This window comes from Dasypus novemcinctus, chromosome 13 (assembly GCF_030445035.2).
Source record: "Dasypus novemcinctus isolate mDasNov1 chromosome 13, mDasNov1.1.hap2, whole genome shotgun sequence".
NCBI classification, from domain to species: domain Eukaryota; kingdom Metazoa; phylum Chordata; class Mammalia; order Cingulata; family Dasypodidae; genus Dasypus; species Dasypus novemcinctus.
In genome coordinates, this window is record NC_080685.1 from 103,966,624 (window position 1) to 103,986,368 (window position 19,745).

Consider the following 19,745-nt stretch of genomic DNA (forward strand, 5'->3'; position numbering starts at 1 on the left):
AAGCCAAGAGATTCTCTAATAGGGCAACAATTTATCCATTTATTTGAACTTGCAGTTCTGCAGCCAGTATTAGCCTTCTCCGTAACATAATTAACGGATGTTAGCATATTCAGGAACAGCCACAACCACAAAAAATAGTATACTTTTCAACTCTTTGGACTTTCAATTAATAGAAAATTTTACTGTATAAAATGCTGCCTCCTCGTGGACTGAGCCACAATTAATAAACCGGTTTTAAGGTAAACATCTTTCTTTTAAGACCCACAATGGTAGTGAGACAGAAAAGGCTGACAAGCTAATGTTTTTGGTCCAGAAGAAAGGAATCTGAATATAATTTGTTTCACACTATTGAACACAGTGCTTTTTTTCCTATTATTTTAACTTCTGATATTCTATTTTCAATCTCTAAAAAAGCATAAACTTCCACAAATGTAAAGAAATGCAAAACAAATAACTTTTGACTAAACGTAATGACAAAGTTCTACAAAATAAAAAGAAAGCTAACATTGCTATCTCCTTTAACTACAGAAGGCACGCCAGGAGAACGAAGAGAAAGTTTTAAAGTGCACGTAAAAAGGATAATTTATTCCCGAATAGTTTACAGAGAGAAAATGTTGCAAATTACTCAAACAGTTTAAGAAGTTTCCTTAAGAACTTATTTGAAGTATGATAAAAATCTGCACTTAAAAAAGGGTAACATTATTGGCAAACTGAGCAACAGGACCCGATGATAGTCATATATAATCAGTTGTCACCTTGCAGCTCAATTAGCTCTCATGTAAAAACGAGGCATGTAAGGAGAAATGAGGTTTTGACATTATCTCTGCCAGCAAGATAATTACACAGCCTTCATTTAACAGTGGGGCAACACTACTGTAGCAACAAATTAACTCAGCTCCATTTGCAATTCATGGTGTGTTTTCTCATTTAATACCATTTGTCTTACCCCAAGTGAATGTTTCCATTAGTTTTCTCCAGCACAGCAAATACTCAGTTTGACTCCACACATTACATCACTGAATCAAAGCTTACCTTCCAGCAACTCTTTGAAAACATATTCGAAATGTGACAAAATGTCCATTTTTCCATTTCAGCTACAACTTTTCACTGGTTTATGGCCAAATAATACAGCAGGTGTATCTGTGTTGAGTGATCAAGGACTTGAAACTCCCTATGTCTGCAGACTATTTCAGAAGCTTTTTTCTCTTTTCATAAAGAAAAATCAAGAGAGAAACATATTAGTCAAAGCTTAAGATGGGGACAACCATATATTAAGTTATTACTATATCTCCATAAGGTACATTTTTGGGAAGGAAAAAAATGTTTTTAGGAGGTACCAGAGATTGAAACCAAGACCTCGTACATGGGAAGCAGGCGCTCAACCACTGAGCTACATCTGCTCCCCCTCCAAAATTTGTTAAATGTGCTAGCTATATATGTTAAAATTTTCAGACCCAATAGTCTTAACAGATAACTCTGTTCATTTTCTTTTCCTTTTCCTTCCTAGAATTTTACATTAAAAAACTTGTCCTTAGCTTGGATTTAAAAGCACTGTCTCCCACTAAAAGTGTGTATAATTGAAGAGGGTTTAGAAAAAAGAAACACAATGTTTAAAGGGTCACAGGCCCAGAAAATAGGAACTGGCAGGCTTGTGCACTGTCATGAATAGGCCCACCATCAAATTTTACATTCACCTCTAAATCATAATGCTTATTGTCTAGTGATTCATTATTTATGATTTTATTCACTGGATTATTCTTTATTATTGACAATGTAAGAGTCCCTAAAAGTTCTAAGAGTTCCAAATCCTTGGAATGGCTTTAATTCAAGAATATGTAAACCTAGAATATTGATATTCAAACATTCAAACATATGAAAGTGTATTTATATCTAATGGATGTTAATATGGAAAAACAAACTGTAACATTCTTACGAATGAGTATACAAATATCCCAAAGTAAGGGATTTCAATTTTTGAAAACAAACAGCCATTACTCTGCATGAAATATAAGGAAATTATTGAGGAGAAAAGCAATACTTTCCCAAGGTTTTATTTCATTTATCCTAAGAGTGATTTGTAAAATTATTAGGGGAAAAACTGTACTTTCTCTCATGCTCTCAAAAATTTAGGGCCAAAAACATACTTATGTACATTTCACACAAAGCTTCATTGCTAAATGGTTACTCTAACACGGAAAACTAATAAATAAATGTCCACGATGTAGAAGTTTTTTTCTCTTTGACCATTAAGATCATTCATCAATACCTCTACACTCTCAGGTAAGTAAATATTCTAAGGAATATTTTATTTTATTTTTTTATTTTTATTTTTATTATTATTATTTTTAAAGATGTTCTCTGTTTTTTTTTTTTTTAAAGATTTATTTATTTAATTTCCCCCCCTCCCCTGGTTGTCTGTTCTTGGTGTCTATTTGCTGCGTCTTGTTTCTTTGTCCGCTTCTGCGTCTTGTTTCTTTGTTTGCTTCTGTTGTCGTCAGCGGCACGGGAAGTGTGGGTGGCGCCATTCCTGGGCAGGCTGCTCTTTCTTTTCACGCTGGGCGGCTTTCCGGGCGCACTCCTTGCGCGTGGGGCTCCCCCACGCGGGGGACACCCTTGCGTGGCACGGCACTCCTTGCGCGCATCAGCGCTGCGCGTGGGCCAGCTCCACACGGGTCAAGGAGGCCCGGGGTTTGAACCACGGACCTCCCATATGGTAGACGGACGCCCTAACCACTGGGCCAAAGTCCGTTTCCCTCTAAGGAATATTTTAAGGCCCAACACCATTAATAAGAATCATCATAAAAAAAATATTCTATACTTTTCTCTGTGGTCTACCCAGTGTAATATCTACAAGGTAAAATGATTCTAAATGAAAGATGAAAGATACAACCAGTATTTCGCTTATTCTTACAAAAGTATTTTTTAAGTGCAACCTTATTGCTAATATAGACATTTATTTCATAGTTACACACAAACATGACAGATGCAGAGTTAAAGTATTTGTTTTACAAAATGCATACTAACCAATACTTGAGCATAGGATATGAACAAATATCACATCCAAAATATGGAAAATTAACTCATCAATGCAATTATCAAATATATGGGAAAATATTCATTTGTTTTGTTTGCATTCCTTCTTTATTCATTTAACCAGTTTGATCACTTTGGCAAAGATCAATGCATGAATCTAAAAGTGATATTTAAATTAAAATATAAAAGATGAGTATGAATTATATTCATTTACTATAATACATAATTTTTAAAAAGTATACTATAATACGCAATTAAAACATTGAGATACCATCTGCATTCAACAAAAATGTAGACAGTTAAAAACAAAACATTGACTGCTTTGTTATTGCAGTTCTATTCCTAAGGAACTTTACAATGTTTTTTATTGTTATTTAAAACAAGCTATAGGTAGGGGATAGGGAATGGGGAGTTAATACTTAAATTGTACTATTTGGGGTGATGGAAAATTTTGGTAATGCATGCTGGTGATTGTACTACAACACTGAATGCAATCAACAGCACTGTATTATATATTGAATATGGTTAAAAGGGGGAAATTTTAGGTTGTATATACCCTATTCGAATATACATTAAAAAAATAAAGCATAAGACTGTTGAACACAGTGAACTCTAATGTAAATCATGAACTGTTGTTAACAATAAAATTGTAATAATATTCTTTCTTCAGTTGTAACAAATGTACCACATTAATGCAAGGTGCTAATAATAGGGGAGGTATATGGGAGCTCTGCATTTTCTGCATGATTTTTCTGTAAACCTAAAACTTTACAAGAAAGAGAGTTTTTTAAAAACAATTATTTCAATGAGAAAAATGTGGTTGGACAATCAGACTTTTAGACTCACAATAACACTTATTTTTAGGCAAACAGGTAAATAGTAAAAGTTTTTTTTAAAGCTATGAGTGTATAGCTATAAAATCTGTCACTCAGCAAATACAGTTCTTAATTACATCTAGCTTTTGCTTAAGTATTGGCCTTTCTTTTCCAATTCATGATCAGCATAATCATTAATGTAGTGCTTCATACATATTTTTTTCACCATCCATGATAGAGCACAAAGCTACTAAAACACAGCTGTGATGTGTGGGGTGCAAGCATCCTATCTTAGCTGATTCTCAGTGCAAATCATTTTTTCCTATATCTAATTTGCTTTATGAACATACATACATAGTGCAGGAGAAATGCCCACATGTAATGTTGACAAATATCTGATGAAAGAAATTTATTTAGATACTAACAACATATTGGCATAAGCTTTCTTCTAGCCTACAGTCTTCAACAAAGTAATTCTATTGCAGTAACTTATTCTAAGGAAATAACTGCATGTGTTTAAGTATGTCTAAGTGTGTTTCTTGGAAGGGAGAACATTTTATACAGAAACATGTTCACTGCATTATTTATAGCAGTATAAAAATGAGAACCTGAAAAAGAAAGTAATTCACATCTTTATGATGGAATATTATGCAATCATTAAAAGCTGTGGTTATTGGGAAGTAGATGTGGCTCAAGCAATTGAGCTCCTGCCTACCATGTGGAAGGTCTTAGGTTTGGTTCCCAGGGCCTCCTGGAGAAGGAAAGCTGGCACAAAAGGTAGGTGCAGCAAGCTGACACAACAAAGACACAAAAGGAGGAAAGACAATGATAGACAACAACAAACCAGGGAGCTGAGGGAGCTCAAATAATTGATTACCTCTCTAGCACAAGGGAGGTCCCAGGTTTGGTCCCTGGTGCCTCCTAAAGAGAAGACAAGCCGACAGTTACATGTTAAGTTTTAAAAGGATTCAAAACTGCATGTATAACATTCAATCATTCATTCTTTTGTTTGCTCAAACACTGACCAAATGTCTGCTATGTGTCAAGTACTGTTCTAGGCTGTGGGCACATAACTAGGAACAAAACAGATAAAAATCTCTGCTTTCATGGAGCTTATATTCTGGTGAGAGAAAGACAATTAGAAAAATACATAGGGAAGCAGATGTGGCTCAAGTGATAGGGATTCTGCCAACCATATGGGAGGGCCCGGGTTCAATCCCTGGGGCCTCCTGGTGAAAAAGAAGAAGGGAAAGCATGCCTGCGTGGTGAGCCAGTGCCTGCGTGGTGAGCTGAGTGCCCGCGTGGTGAGCCAGTGCCTGTGCAAGTGAGTCATGTAGCAAGATGATGATGCAACAAAAGAGAGATGAAGGGGACAGCCAAGGTGAAACGCAGCAGAGACCAGGAACTGAGGTGGCACGGCTGACAGGGAACCTCTCTCCACATCAGAGGTCCCCAGGATAGAATCCTGGTGAATCCTAGATGAGAAAAAATGAGAAGACCAAAAGAGGAATAGTACAGAAGATCACACAGCAAATGGACAGACAGCAAAAACAGCAGAGCAGGGAGAGAGGGAAAGATAAATAAATTAACAAATCTTTACAAAAAAAAGAAATATACATACATACATAGTACGTCAGACATTGCTAACTACAGACAAAAGTAAAGCAAAGAAGTGAGATGGAGAGTATTGGGTGGGAGGGTGGCAATTTTTAACTATTGCCTCAAATAGGTGAGCAAGTGAGCCATGGGTACACCCAGTGTAAGGGCTTTACAGGCAGCAGGAAGAGCTAGTTGGGAGCACACAGGCAAGGAGGCCAATGTGCTGGAGAGAAATGAGCAGAGATAAGAAGTAGATCTGAGAGATTAGGGGTGATGTTTTGATGTAGGGTCTTGTCTTGTAGCCATGGTAAGACTTGCTTTTATTCTAGAGAGACAGGAAGCTATGAGAGAGTCTTGAGGAGAGGAATGATAGGATACAATTTATATTTTCACGTTACCTCTGGTTAATGTTTTGAGAACAGATTTTAGGAGGGCCACGGTAAATACGAGCAGCTTTTGTAAAAATCAGGAAAGAGATATACCAGGTATGTTGTTATAAGCTACCTAATTTAATCTTCACAGAAAACTTGTAAGGTAAATATCATTAGTCGTATTTTATACACAATGACAGAGTGGCTTAGGAAGCTTATAAAACATGTTCAAGATCACTTAGCTAAGTAAGAGGGCCAGAATTGGAATCAACATCTATCCAATTCTACGGTTAAAGCTTCGTACTCAATACCATACTTTCACTGATGGAAATAAGAGAAATAAGAAAGGGGAGGAGGTTCAAAAAATAAAAAAAAATAAACTGAAAAGAAATGAGGTGAGGCGAATGGAAAAGATAAGATATAAAACTGTCGAAGTATTCTAGGGACCATCATGTGCAACTCAAGTGCTGTCATTTGTCTAATATCTTTATACTGATGTCACAAATGAAAAAAACTAAGGCTTAGAGAGGTTACACAAATAGCTGGTGGAAGAATGGGAACTTAAATTTAGGTCTCCTAAAGAGAGAAATCCAACATATTCCGTGTAATTCCAGAAGACAGTACTAAAACTAGTTTCGTTATGAGGCCAGATTTTAGGTCACTATAAGGAAGAAATTTCAGAGAAGCAAAAGCTTAAAACCTTATGTGATGATGTACAGAATTTCCATAAAGTACAGACACAAAGGCAAATATGTAGAGTGCTATCATGAACATCTTCCAGCTGTAACAAAGAAATATTATTTATGTTTGCAGACTTCATGGGCACCCTGTATTTGCTGAACACACATTTTGTCAGGTGCCCCATAATCTCTTAATCTGAACAAAAACCTTGATGACAAAACAGAGTCTTATTAAGACTAAATAATTTGGCCAAGATCTCAAAGCAAATAAAGTAAGAACTGGGACCCAATCACAGGTTTTTCCCTCTTCTATAGGTCTCTCACCTAGCTGCCTATTAGAATTATCCAGAGCTCTTTTAAAATACCACTGCTGGGCCACCCACACCCAGAGCTTTGATTTAATTAGCCCTCCCCTCCCCCCCCCGCCCCCCAGTTTTGATTTAATTGGTCTGGGATGAGGCTAGTGGTTGAGACTGGGATATGACTCCCCAAAAGCTGGGTACAAACACACATTTATGGCAGAAAAGCTACTTTTCTGGGTGAAAGGGAAGAAACCTTAGCAAACTAAATGTTTAAGTACCTTTATAAAAATAAATTTCAAATACAATTTCAGACCTGCCTAACATACATTAAAACAAACTAAATCCAGATAAATCCTGAGAGTCAAACCATTTGAAGTTCAAAAAGAAAGGCGGTCTGACACTAAAGTTCATAACCCATTCTTCGAAAATATGCTTTTTTAAACAAATAAATGACACTTTTAAAAGTCAAATACTGTAAAAGATTACTAGTCTTTTGCACAAGTAGCAGATCTGTTATCGTTCTCATCATATTGAAAGCTTATCCAACAGATGCCCTCTCTGTACCCTCCAGTGGTTCTTTGTGCACTTAAAATTAACCCCACTATCACAGTGTTTCTCTGGATTAACCAGTGTAAGATATTTGAAGAGGGTCTTTGTTGTTGTAAAAGGAGGAAGGTTGCATTAAAAGCATTAAAATAATTGTGGTCACCTGGAAAAAAACATCAGCAAAATACAGTGCCAACATTTTGTGTGAGTCATTCTTTGCAAAGGACTAACACAGTTTCCAGTTCTTTAATTAAAAAGATATTCTTTCAAATTGGGAAGAAATGTTAAGTTGAATGTCATTCCCTTTCTCTAGAATGAATGACCTCTGATAAGTATCTGAACCACTGAAACACAAACACACATAAAATGTAATTTTTTTTTTAATTCAACAAACATGAACTTTGTAGTGGTCAAAGAACTATTTTCTATATGTAAAGAGAACAGAGTGAGCTAACAAGCATATGAGTTGTCTAAATAAACTTTGCAAGCTAGATATTAAGAAAAGGAGTGTCATTTTTTGTTAAAAGAGCCTAAGGTGACTGTTTATGTTTAGAACAGCTAGTTAATGCTAGCCGGACACAAATCTCTTTTCTCTTACAATTAATTAATTCTCAGTGTTAAAACTGTTAGATGTCCTTTTCAGAATTATCCTGTATTTCATACAGAAATACGTTCAAATAATGTTAATGGCCAGATCTTAATGTGTGTAGAACAAGTTATAGGTAAAGACCAATTAATGGCTTGGCTAAATATGTTTATTTAATTATTTTGCAGAGGACAACAGAATCATTTTTCTTTGCAAAAATGATATCTTAAAAAGTGATATTTAAAGAGAAAAGAAACATGGACCATCGTGCTAGAGGCATAAGTTAGGAACCACTGTTTGGATATTAAGGCAAATGATTATTAGCAGCAACGAGACAGTATCTAACACTGAAATATTAGGTCTTAGATTAGAGGATTTCTCAAATGTTGAGGAAATGGACAAAGAGGAGATATTAAGAATATTGTGACCAAGAAGAAGTCCTTTGAGGAACAGCAATCAAAGTGTGTTTTTCAAACATTTTTATATACACAGTTGCAATGGTCTTATTTTCTCAGAAACTGCATTTCCCCAAGCCCCCACCTAGGCTGTGTCCTTTAAACTGCCATGGAAATTTAGATCTAAACCAAGAAACCCGCCACTGCCTTAGGGAGAGCCTGGAGCTGACACATTTGGCTGAGAATCCCCCAGAGCTGCAGGACCAGCCTGAGTTCAGGAAGTGCCCTTCTACTGTTGCCTGCCAGGTGGACTGGCGTTCAGTGACTGCTTTTACTTGCTAGATGGTGTATTTGCCTGTGGATAGCTGGCTTGCAATTTATCAAAGAAAGACAAAAAGATAAATGGGGTAAGCAAAGACCAAAAAAGAGAGAAGGTAAAGAAACTAACTCTCTTGAGCCCTTGTGATGGGTCAGTTATGCTGCTAGGTACTTTACATATGTTCTATTCATTCAAACTCACTTCATCTGTAAACATTTTCAGGTAAATATTGTTATTCCCCTTTACAAAAGCAGAAACTGAGGCACAAAATCACTCAGCAAATACGTGACAGGGCCAACCAGGACCTGAGTTCAGCTCTTGGCTCCAAAGATTTTGCTTGTCTTGAAAATGATGAAGGAAAGCAAAATTCAAGAGCAGATTCAGAAAAAAGGAAAACAGGAAATTCAATCTCATATATTCAGTGCCTGAAAAGTAAGAGATCAATTCCTTCCCCCAACTTTTAATCCATCCACAGGATTGGAAATCTGATGCATATATGTTTTTATTTAGGTATATGGAGTGCTTTGGGCTTACAGTAACTCTTTTGGCCTTAGAACCATAAAACTGATTATTGGGGGGGGGGGGGGGGGGTTGGCTTACTCATGCTTATATATAAAGAATCAAAGACATAAAATGCTTAAATGTTTTGCCCAAAACTACAACCCTGATTTTTGGCAAAGCTGGGATTAGAACTCATATTTAACCCATGCATGGCCTACTGTTCTTTCCATTACAATGTGATGCTTTTGTTTTCACCAGCTTGCAAAATGTTGTAACTCTCTGGGCGGCTCCCCACAAGTTATCATAAGAACATGACACAACTATGAGTATGCCATTGAAATTATCACAAAAAATTAGCACATTCACTAATTACTTAAAAAAATAATAAACAATAATCTGGGTTTATATCAATGTTGTTTTAAAAAATAAAGATGTCACTAAAAGAAAGGCAAAACTAGGAAAGCTTATTTAACAAAAATAAAAAGTTGGAATTACTGGTCAAATTCCAGGTGGCTCAGATTTAAAAAACAACTGATGTAAAAGATCAATGCATCATGACATGAGAAAACTGTTACTGATTCTTTATGTGCTTCCAATTTGATTGCTTTGGCCTTCCAAACAAATAAATGGCAGTACCAAAAACCTATTAGTATGATAATAAAGCTTCTCTCCTGGATGTGTACAATCTCTAAGCTTCGAGGAAAACAAACAAAAAAAAATCACTGTAAAGACCTGCCCTAGATTTCAATTTAATAACAGAATATTATTATATATTATAACACATAAAATTCAAAGAATTTTAGAATAATCAGAATGCCTTTTGCTTTATGTTCCAAGGAATACTTATTCCTATAAGTATTAAAAGCTAATAACTTTTATATTTTAGCCTATTGTTCCTGTTTTGGTTAATATTTTTTGCTCATAATTTTAATTTTTAAAAATCCAAACCTAATAGCTTCAGGTTATCATCACCCATTATTATCCAAAGTACAGTGGATACAAAGTACAGTAGATCCTTTATATAATATAGTACGGTTGAAAAGAATATATTAATCAAGGTTACAAACAGAGAAAATGGAAATATATAAAAGGTATGCACCTACACACAACCACACACACAGATACAAATGTATACATGCACATATGTACACATACACACGTATACACACTTACATACATACATATATTTAGAGTGCTTTGGCCAGACTACATACTACTACCACTGCCTGAAAGTAGTCAAATAATTTTAAAATGGCTTTTCTTATTATGAACACATATTTTTTTTGTCACATCTAATGAAATAAAATTGGAACAGTGATTACAAACTGGATGATAACAATTCAAAGATAGAGGCCCTATTTAAGGTGATACTATATTTCCCTAAAATTTAATACTGCTAAATAGTTAATACTCATTACCATAAATTATACCACATCACGTAAAGTAAAACTGATTACAAAAAGAAAGTGGGCAAGTTTTCCCATTTTTATTCAACCTACATAACTTTAAAAAAGAAACATATGTAAATATTCATGCAAATGAGGCTCCCGGATTTTTATATATTCTATTTACTCAATCGTAGCCAGTCACATAATTCACATGCAGAACTACCCCCCTTTGAACTAAATGAATTCTGTTATAATGGGAGTTGAGACTTGAAAAAATTGCTTACAATTGCACATACCAGTGAAAAAGATAGCTAAATCTAAATTAAGATGTTGGCTATGAGGTTTCCAATAGGACCTTGACATGACTGTTGACCTACTCATGACATGATCACACCAGTACGGATTTGGAATTCTATTAGTATTACCAGAGGAAAAAAGTCAAGGAGTCATCAAGAAAACAAATCTATATCTTCTACTCCATCAGCCAATTACTGTTGTTAAAGTGGAATTAGATGGGTATTGACAATGCGAAGGGGATAAGGATTAAGCAGATGACTGAGTATACCCCAGCAGTCGTGATCATAGTTTATTATTTTAGCATTGTTTTGGTTTTGCTGTACAAAGTTTTAAAAAATTTGAAAATAGGAAAGTGCAAAGTAGATTTACTGTTAATATCATGCCTGAAAAAATAAAAATTATGTTTGCTAACTTGATAATGCACAAATATTTTCACATAAGACACTATTTTATAAAAAGCATATATTTATGAACTTAACAAAGCTTAACAAAGTCTGTATTTTTCTAGAAATAAAGGACCTCAGGAAATATGACTAAACAAAAGGCTTTTTTAAAATTCTTTATCATATTTTCAGGTAAAAAAAAGAAATTCCCCAATTGCATTTTGAAAACTATACCTTCCCTAAAAAAGTAAAGATAATATAACTCAATTGTATTGATTATAAAACCAAAATAATTCTGTTACATGGGAGGCAGGATAGTGCATTATTTAATAGCATGATCTTTGACATTATAGAGACCTAGTTTCAAGTCTGGGCTCTGCCATTTGCTATTGCTTCGTGACCTTGAGGAAATTACTTAACCTATGTCTTGATTTCCCAATCTGTAAAACTGAGATATAATACCCATGTCAAATAATTGTTGTGAGGATTAAATGAGTGTGCTTGTGTAAAAAACAGTGTAGTATCCGATCAATGTTAGCTTTAGCTATTTTAAACTGTTAGCTCTATATTTATAATGAAATTAGTTATTTTATCTATAGATAAAATTAATTTTGTTACATGGTACTTGGAATGCCTGAGATATTAAGTGGTCAGAATCATGGAATCTAAAATTATTGGTTACCAGTGCCAAAGTATTATTTAAAAACTAGTTTAATTTTATGCTGCAATTTTCCTGTCCTGCTCTGAAAAAGAAAAAAAAGAATCACAAAGATGGGACAGATTCGATTTCACAAGGGAGTGGGGTTAGGGCTGGAGTTACTAGGCTATAATGCCACCAAGACACAAAAAATGGGTTTGTGTTTGAAATAAAAATATTTCCTCCACATCTCGATTAGCTCACTACATCCCAGTTAAAGTTTCTGGTACCAATTTTTGGCCATTATCCTCTTGCATCAGTTATTATCCTTTTATGCAAGATGTTTTACTGATTTACTCCCCCCTTATCACACAATTCATATATTTTAGTATTAGGTATGCTAACTAAAATTTTGTCTTTTAAATTCAACTCTGGACAAATGATATATAATATAATATATATAAGTAGATTAATTCTAGTCTAAAATACATACATAAAATTAAAACCTAATGAGTACATCATTGACCTTGGAGTAGCATCACTTGATTAATTAAGCACTATGAATTTCTGCCTTCTTAAAAGAAGTTTGTGAACAGATAGAATGAGTAATTCTCTAATCCATCAAAAGACGAAAGAACTGATATTTTGGTTAGTCAAAATTCAAGCAAAGATAGTTTTCACTTATAATAACAAAAGTAAATCCATTATTTGGATATATATTTCCTAATTATGGTGGATTATGCCTATAAGTTTATGAGCCCTCACAAAAATTTTTATATTTCCATAAGCTGAGAAAACCTAGGATCACAGTATGCTTTTTTAAAGTGTGAGTTCTAAACTTAAAAACAAACCAAAAAAAAGGATATAAAGGAAAATAACTTAATTTTTTTATTCAAACAAATTCAAACAATAAGATACTTTACAATAATGTAAGAAAATTTAAAATATATATTTTTTAGAAAGAACAGCAAAGAATGTTCAAAATGTAATAAGGAACCAAGGTTTCTAATAGCAATTCACTCAAGAGAGTAATCAAAAGAACTAGTAACAGGCAGGGAAATTTTTAGTACTATTTTATTTTACTATTTTAAAAATAAAATTCTAATCAAGAATAAAAAAGCAGAGGTTGCCCAAACACAGATAAGAAAAAAAAATCTCTAGCAAATCTAATATATTTAACTTGCTCTGCCAGATCTTTCCAACTTATTGGAAAATTCACTTGACTCAACATTGACAAAGAGATGTGTAAATCAATACAATCAGAATGAAAGATATATTTTAATTTAAAAATGTTCAAACCACAGCAGTAAAGCTATGCTCTTAGCACATAAAATCATCAAGAGTTTAAATGCTAAGACATAAGATTGGGTCTGACCAACACCTAAAGGCGAATACCAAACACTCAATTTTGACCAATAACATTTTTACTTTTTATAGTACATGGAAGGCAGTCTTCACAAAATTTACTAATACGTATTTATAAGCCTCCGGTAAACTTACACTGAAAATCCATCAAAGCATGCCAACGAGGGCATCACATGTTCTCTTCATAGAAAGTCCTAATTAGCTGCAGTTTGAATGCCCTCTTGATACCCCTTAGTAGAAATGATCCTTCCCTTTATTCTGTCCAAAAAGTACAGTTGGTTTATATCAGTTCTGGTACTCATAGCTTATTTTAATTGTGCACAAGTCTGTAAATCCCAAATGACTATAGATTCTTTAAGAGTAGTAATACGTAACATTCATTAACATTGGGATTCTAGACCTTAGCAGAGTAACCGATATACAGTAAATCTCAGGGTCTTTTTATTCTTGAATCAATAACAATTTTCATTATAAATATAGTTAAAGGATGTACTCTTTATTTTTATAAACTATATTTTCTTCAATAAAAGATCTGGAAATGGTTTAAAAGAGACAAGAGTAAATAATGGAGTATCGAGATCAATCTCTGTAGATAATCTGATGGAGATGATCAGAAGGGAGCTGAAATTCTCAGGGGGTAGAAAAATGATTCTTAATTGGAGAAAGCAAAGGTGGAGATCAGGATGAGGAGGCTATGACCATAGGTCATGTATCAGAATTACCCTGGAGGGATTTTCAAACCACACATGCAGCCCCCTCACTGCCCTCATGGAAGTAGAGGGACTGAAGTATAACTCTGCCCATGGTTGAGAACTGCTACCTGGGAATTATTATTATAAGGCAATATGTTATTATCTACTCCATATATTGGGATGGAAAAAATACTGAGAACCATCTGACTAGAGGGTAGGTAGAGCTAAAGACAAATATGTAAGTGCCTTTCTCCATAGAGTTAAGAATTGGAAGCTATCAGAGTAAATGAAAGCATACAATAAAAAAAGTCTGATAGAAAAAAACAAACATGCACACAAACACAATGAAAGGCCAATATCCAAGAATTAAGAAAAAGAGATACCAGGAAAGTAGGAAGAGAGGCAGAAGAGAAGTAGGAGGAAAGTGCAATAGCACAGTAAAGAGAAACCCCAGACAGGAAATATGGGTATTTGGGGGACATTTTCAATAAAGGGGAAAAACTGAGCAAAAACTGAGCAAAAGCAGGACTTAGAAAGTGGTAGAGGATTCCAGGTGGGATCAATAATTTTTAAACCTAAGAAGCAAAATAGTCCTGTTTGGTGTTATTATATGTAGTATTTTATATATGCAAAACATGTGAGCCCACACATCACATATGAGTGGTGAGCCCTGAATCTCAGGAAAGCTGCAATACCTACTCTCTAGTTCATTGGACTTACCCAGGACAACTAACGAAAGGATGATGATGGACAGTGCCCATCCCCAAAAATGAGAGTATCTACAACAGCAAGCAAGACAGCTCCATCCATCTGCCTGATGGGATCGAAATCCCCTCTCAGTCAGAAACAGAGTGGGCATCACCATCCCAAAAAATCATCAGGATTGAGGAATGAACAAACATAAGGGAGAGTGCAACTATGGACTAAAGCAGACTTATTATTATTCTAGTAATGGAAGAAGCTATATTACTGATATAAAATGCAGTGGCCACTAGAAGTCCTGAGGGGAAGGAGACAGAAGAATAGGTGTAACATGGGGCATTTTTGGCACATTGGAATTGTCCTGCATGACACTGCAGTGACAGGTAACTACATTTTGTCAAAACCTATAAAATTGTGCAGGACAAAATGTAAACTACAGTCCATGGTTAGTGGCAATGTTTCAATACGTGTTCATCAATTTTAACAAATGTACCACAGTAATGAAAGGTTTTGTTAATGTGGGAAAATGTGGCTGGGTAAGAGGGGAGGGCATATGGGGATCCCTGTATTTCTAACGTAACATTTATGTAATCTAAAGCTTCTTTAAAAATAAATAAATAAATAAATAATCTCTCAGAAAGCCTGATCACCTTCATTAAAAATGCCTCATCTCCAGGTAAACCAGGTCTGTCTCTTCCTGTCTTTTCTCTCTCATCCTATACCACTTCCAGTCTTGCAAGTCCCACCTTAGAAGGCCAAGCTGCCTGTGCCTGCCAGTAAACACTGCTGCCTCCTGCCAGAAGTCCTCGCTTACATTTTACCCTCTGCCCAGACCCTCTTCTAAACTTGGATAACACCTACTACTTTTGCAACACTGTGCTAGGGTTCCAGCTCCTCAAGGAATCATTCCCAGATTTCAATTTGATCAATCTCCTCTACCCTTCTCACATGGGCAACTTTCATTCCTCTGTCAGTACTCAGTTAACATCATTTCCTTGCTGTTCTCCTAAAGCTGGGTGATGTGCCTCTTACTTCTGTGCTCACTTGCTCCTCTTTCATAAACCTCGGCCCATTATGTTGTAACTCTCTACATCTATCTCGAGCATTAGAATATAAACTCTTCTGAGGACAAGACCCCAAACTTCTTCAACTTTGTATAGCCATATCCAGCAAAGTGTTTGACATGTAATAGGGTACTGCCTGCTAAAAATGTAAGCTCTACAAAGACAGGGATCTCTGTCAGCTTTGGCATACTGATAAACAGCCCAGGCATGTAGAACAGCATCTGGCATGCAGCAAGTGCTCAAAAATACTTACTAATTAATGTTCAATAAGTGTTTCCTTAGTGGAAATGAACTGGATGATTGAAAAAGAAAATAGGGTATAAATGTCCCCAAACTTAAAAGTATACCAAACAGTAATACAACAGTTATAAAAATATATATAGCTGTGTTCTATATTTACAAATAGGAAACACGTGTAGGCAAGTGAAAACCCTAGGAGAGAATCAGTTACTTTATAAATGAACAGACACTCCTAAAGAGAGTTTAAGGAAATGCGGAGAACTTTAAGACAAGTTTGTTTTAAATTAATTTGTGCTAGTTATTTTGCTTAGCAATGTTTTTTTTAAAGGCTCAATGGTTATACCACGTAGAAGTTCTTGGGAAGTTAGATGAGGTCAAAAGATTTTACCTCTCCTTCTTGACGTGAGCATGGTACCATTCAGATATTTAGAATGTCAAATTACTAAAGCTTTCATTTATTTGTATTCCTTTAATCTAGTGCTAGTCAAGCTTCTATTAGCTAGTACTAACACTTAGCTTTATCTGACTTGATTAGTGTTGCAAAGCAGCACACTGGTTTTGGTCACTCTACTATAACATAATTTTCCTTTCATCAAGGTCATTTGGCACAATATTTGCATATAATAACAGTTGCAATGGTCATTTCATTGGCGAGTATGACAAAAATAAAAAGGGGAGTGGAGAAACAGTAGGGTCTTTTGAGTCTTTGATTTTCATTTTAATGTTGAACTAAGTCTACATTACTTCCTTTTAAATACCCAAGAATTAATTGTATCCAAATCTAAGTTTTAAAAGTGGATTCTAACACATTGGACAAGATATATTTAATTCCCTAGAGATGAAAAAGATCAGCACAAATTTCCTAGATTCTTGGGAAAAGAATCATTAAATAAATCTCAGGCGCTAAGCTTTTCTTCAGCCAATTGTCAAGGATCACAAGGAAAAGCATTTGGAGCAGGCACTAGGCTAACATTTACTGCTCTATTCAGTCAGCTGGAGTCCACCAAAGCAAAAGAGGTAGTTACCTGGATAAGTGAAGTTTAAATGTACAATGAAGGAAATGGATTGCTTGCATTTTAAACCATTCTTCTGATCAGCAAGCAGGAGGTATCAAAAAAGATGATATAGGAGCCAAATTCCATAGTTCTTTCTTTGCATATGCTAGACATGGTTTTTGCCTTAACTCCTTTTCAAATAGAGTTGACCACAGAAATGCTATCGGAGTTAACTGAGAATTCAGGCATTTCAATGTAGGGATATTTTCCCTGTCCTGTTTTGCTTTGATGATTTATGATTGTCTTGTCAAGGATCTAAGAAATGTAGTGTTTATTTATTAAGTCACTACGAACTCATCCACCAAACCACTCTCCCTAAGTTCATTAGGTATCAACAATATGCTAGATTTTGTGCAAATGCTTTATTCAACTCATGCACAGATAGGGAAGATGGTGTACACAAGGGGGCAGCAGTATTAGGCCAGTAAATAGTTTATTTGGCATTACAGTCAGTATCTTAAAATGTTTTGAATTTGAATGACTTTAGCTAGGGAATGCACTTTCTTGTATGCTTGTTCATCCCTAATACCAAATGATCTCACACATATATATTATCTCCCTGGCCCCTGAAGGCATTTGGGCTGTGGACTCCTAAAGTAACTGAATAATAATAATTTCTTTACAGTTCACACAGACCTATCACAAAGCCCATACATTATTTCATCTTATCTTTTATTAGCCCTATTTTAGGGATGAGGAAACTGAAGTTCAAGAAGTGATTTCTCCAAGGTCACATAGGCAATAAATAATGGTCCTAGGAGAAGTTATCCTGATTTCTAGAGTTCCATGCTTTTTGTACAAAATCAGAAATGGCTAAAACACAGTTATATTACTAATGAAGTAGTGGAGATGTCTGATTACTGAACAAGATGCCTTCTGGCAGAGAAGTTTTCAGATGAGGTTGAAACTAAGATTAAGGAATGGACAAGAAATCCACAGACTGACATGGAGTGTGAGGTTTCAAATGGTAAAAACAGCAGGAATGACAGAAACTGAAAAGTTCAGGAAACAGTCAGAATGAATCTGCTAAAGAGAACTAGAATAAGAGGATGCAACAACACATTGAGGTCTTAATTGCAAGAATCTAGACTAGGAAAAGAAGGAGTTTATATTTTATTTTGTAGACCAAGGGGATGCATTAAAGATTTAAAGCAAAAGTCAAAGGATCCAATCAGTTTTTGAGGAGAGTTGAGACCATAGTGTTAAAGAGTAGAAAAGGAAAGACTAAAGAGAATAGTTAGGCTACGTCAACAAACAAGAGAATGAACTAGAGAATGGGGGAAAGACATAGATTACTAAAAAACCTGCCTAAAAGCATTATTTTTTTCTCAAAAACAGTCAAATTTATCAGGCAACTCTCTAAAAGTATGGTTAAAAACACTGACAGAATTTCAGTCTCTAAGATGAATTCACATTCAACTGGAAAGATCAGAGAGAAGCAGACGGAGGGTCTGGAAACAGCAGCCTAAACCTTAACTTCTTCCTTTGACAGGTGGCAGTGACAAACTTGTCCTTCCAAAATTGATTACTAGCCTGCAAAAGTGACAACTGTGATAATATAGTAATTATTAAGATCTTCATTACTGACAGTTATAGAGAAAAACCCTAAATGCATAAACAATAAATTAACTCTGTATCATTAATCAATATTTATAAAACAACCAGAGAAACATCACTAAAATGATTTATTCATCATTAAAAAGAAATATTACTAAAACAATTTATTCACCATTCAAAAAGCATGAATATTTTAAAAATTTAAATTAGCACCATGGTTTGGCATATTTTAACATTTAATGTGATGAGAAAAATAAATTATGAAATATAAATAAGTCAGAGATGACTTTCAAAGTTTTTCCAGTTAGCTAAATTTATTAAAACCAATAATTTGTTAATACAGAAATTAATTTGGCCATTCCAAATAAATAATGTATTTTATATTAAGTAAAATATATTAAAAAAAATAAAATAAAGACCACAGCTGAAAAAGAAAAGCAGCAATAATTTCAGGTGAAAAGCTAAGATCTATTATTAATGTTTGACCTTTGCCTAAAAAATCTGCCTTCTTCATTATGTAGTTAGCCCAATTAATGAATTCTATTCTGCCTATTTTGGTCACAAAACTTTTATTTTTAACTGCTGAGTCTCACATAGCATTTTATATATTAGCAACCACACAAATTTGCCAGTGAGTTACAAGTTTGATTCAAATTAGTCGCTTTGATCTCTAAAAGTGCCCATTCTAAAAATCTATTTTAGAAATGTAGTTGATATTACTTAAAAGTAGTATTAAAAGGAAAAAAATAAAGGGATACCAATCTGACTTCACTGTGGAATATGTGAAGGTATAAAAGTAAATGACAAGAATAAGTATCACCCCATAATATTAGAAAAATATAAATATTTAGTCTAATCGAAAGAGTATAGAAAAATGGGAAGTGCTCAAGGATCATGTATTGAATTTCAGCAAATCAATGATGACTACATTCCAAAACGCAGTGTTTATATAAAAGCAATCGGATTTCACACACTCAGGATACACTAAAAAAGAATATGAAAATGTATAATGTATATCTAGAGATGAAAAATTGTCTATTTGGAGACTAATAAGGAGAAGACATTTGTGTAAAATACAGATAAAATATTGCTTATTGGTTATGCTTTTATTTAATACTACTTATGGATTACTGCATCAATGGCAAGTAAAAGCAGACTCCCATTATGATCAATATCTGATCCTAATCCAAATAGGCATTTCCCCTTCTTTGTATCAAA

General features: G+C 34.6%; 1 protein-coding gene across 3 annotated transcripts in view; it reads right to left on the reverse strand.

Annotated features, from left to right (window-relative positions):
• The window catches only part of GPATCH2 (G-patch domain containing 2), a 195,972-nt gene that overhangs the window by 142,731 nt on the left and 33,496 nt on the right, over positions 1-19,745 (reverse strand). The gene's annotated exons all lie outside the window — the stretch shown is intronic.